This window comes from Neolamprologus brichardi, chromosome 20, assembly GCF_056152115.1.
Source record: "Neolamprologus brichardi isolate AB-2024 chromosome 20, ASM5615211v1, whole genome shotgun sequence".
In the NCBI taxonomy this organism is placed as follows: domain Eukaryota; kingdom Metazoa; phylum Chordata; class Actinopteri; order Cichliformes; family Cichlidae; genus Neolamprologus; species Neolamprologus brichardi.
Genome location: NC_142123.1, coordinates 26599995 through 26602622, shown reverse-complemented (window position 1 = coordinate 26602622; position 2628 = coordinate 26599995).

Here is a 2628-nt window from a genome sequence, read left to right as displayed (position 1 = left end):
TTTTGATTTTTTTTTTGTTGTTATTGTCTTTATTGTCTGTGTTCCTCTGTCCCCCGGTTTGTGAATGTGTAAAAATTTCGAAACTTGCATAAATAAATAAATTAAAAAAAGACAACCTTCTCATATTAGATGATCAACTCGTCCTCTTTTTGCTCGTATTGTTAGATGTTAGACGTGGGTTTGACACAACTGATTGCAAAAGCTGGAGCATATTATTTGGATTAAAGGCACCACACTCTTGTTTATATCAGTAACACACACGATCATGGAGTTCACCTTTTCAATGCTGTAGAGATAAAACTTGGCTTATGTTAGTACCACCAAAATAACATGGCCCGTTGTACCAGACGTTCTTTGTGATTCTGGTCAGTGAATTTTTGTATTTTATTCTCCTCTTAATTTGCACTGGCTTGCAGATATCTGTCTGTGCTTTGCACTTATATAATTTATGGATGCAGCTTTCTAATGAAGCTTGCATAACTCTCATCCGAATATGGTCACTGCTTACTCCAAAAACAGAACATAGCATTTACCAAAAGGCTAACATTTAGAAAGCCAAAACGAGGGGTGAATATGATGGTGGCTGCATCCATCTTTAATGTACAATACAATCTATTGGATGACACTGACAACAGTTAAGGCATGTCTTAAAACACATTCTGAGCATATTTTTTCAATTCAAAGACAGCTTAAGTTTTTGTATGTGGGCCAGTGCTACTGTATGTCATGGTCCTGGGTACTTTGATCCAGTGTTTTGAGTTTTCCTGTGGTTTTTTTGCCATTTTTCTTTAAGTTCACTTCTTGTTTTAAAGGTTAATTCTATGTTGCACAGGGTGTTCTGTTAAGTTTTGTTTATTAGATCCCCCCTTGTTTCTTTTCCCTCTGTCTCCCTCAGTGTGTCTGTGTTTATTTAATTGTGAGTTCTTGTGTCCCCGTGTGTTCCCACGTCCCTCGTTATCTTTCTGTGTATTTATGCATCTCCCTCAGTTCCATGTCGTATCCTCCCTCATGGCTGTGTTCCTCTCCCTGTGTTTCGTGTTATCATTAGTATTTTCCCAGTATAGTTTTGTCTCGTTTACACTTTAAAGTTCTGATGCTGGTCTATAAAGCTCTGAATGGTTTAGGACCAAAATACATCAGTGACCTCCTGACCCAGTGTGAACCTTCCAGATCCCTCAGGTCATCTGGATCCGTTTTTTTTTTTTTTTTTTATCAGTTCCCAGAGTCAGAACCAGACACGGAGAAGCTGCATTCAGCTTTTGTGCTCCATATATCTGGAACAAACTCCCAGAAAGCCTCAGATCAGCTGAAACACTCCAGGTTGAAGACTCACCTGTTCTCAGCTGCATTTGAATAAAGCACCAAATCCGCACTGTTTTACTTTCAAGCTTAAATTTCAAAACGTACATTTTAACTACTGATTTTATCTACTGTTTTCTTTTTTCTTTTTCTTTTTAAATCATGCTTTTTAATTGTTTCTGTTTTTTAATGTCTCTGTAAAGCACTTTGAATCACCTTGCTGTTGAATTGTGCAATATAAATAAACTTGCCTTGTTTTTGCATTCAGCAAATAAAGCTGGTTTTTGAGTTAAAGTCCTGTTTCCGAGATTTTGCATTTGGGTCCTTCTCCTGCCTGCACACAGCCGTTTCATGACACATGCAGTCTGAGATCAAAGAGCTCTATTGAGATAATATGAGGTCTTTAAGATGTGATGGATCCTGATGATTCAAGCTCTTATGTAGGAGGAGAAAATTTTTAAATTCAATTCTGGATTTAACAAGAGCCAGTGAAAAGAATGTCAAATGGGAGAATTTTGATCAATGTTAGTGCTGTTTAACAACTCTTCTGGAAATTTTGGAAATAAAAGAAAGGTTGGAAAGGGCGCTGGATCAAGTAAAACCTTTTAAAGTCTTGTCCTATTGCAGAAATCTTCAAACTGAAACGGAAGATTTACCGTGAGAAATGACGAAGGTATCATTCCCTCTGTGATTCAAAGCCTTTAATAAGGAATACTTACCCAACCTTAAAGCATCCTGTAGTTACATTGCTATAAGCCTTGGATACAAAAAAACCCCTCCCATGACATGCCAAGCTCCTGTCTTCTCCTTGCTTTCACTCTCTGTGTACTTCATAGACACTGTGACTCTCTGTGACATAGACTCTCTCAGGGTTTTGCTTTTTTTGTAATCCAATCTATATATTTTTATTTCCTGTCCCTTTCCAAATACTAGCAGCTAACCTGGATAAAACAGTAGCACAGACTCTGATCAAGAGCACAGACAGAAAAAGGAAATATAAAACGGTAAAGCCGTACCTAAACAAACCAAAGTAAAAGCTTTCTACTTAACACAAAATGGATTTTACACAGATACTTGATGTACTACTACAATAGCACCGAATAACAAGCATCCATGGCTAATAGCTTTGCATGTTTCTTTTCTTTAAAAGGGGAAGTGAAACCCAGATGTTACCCATCTGCTGGTCCATTAATGTCTGATTATATAATTCGCTGCTTTAATTTTGTTGTGGGTTTTCAGTATGTGCTTTTAAACAAATACAAAGAGCCTTTGAGACCGTGTGCAACGTTTGGAACGATATCCGATCTGCAAAACAAAAATTAACGAATG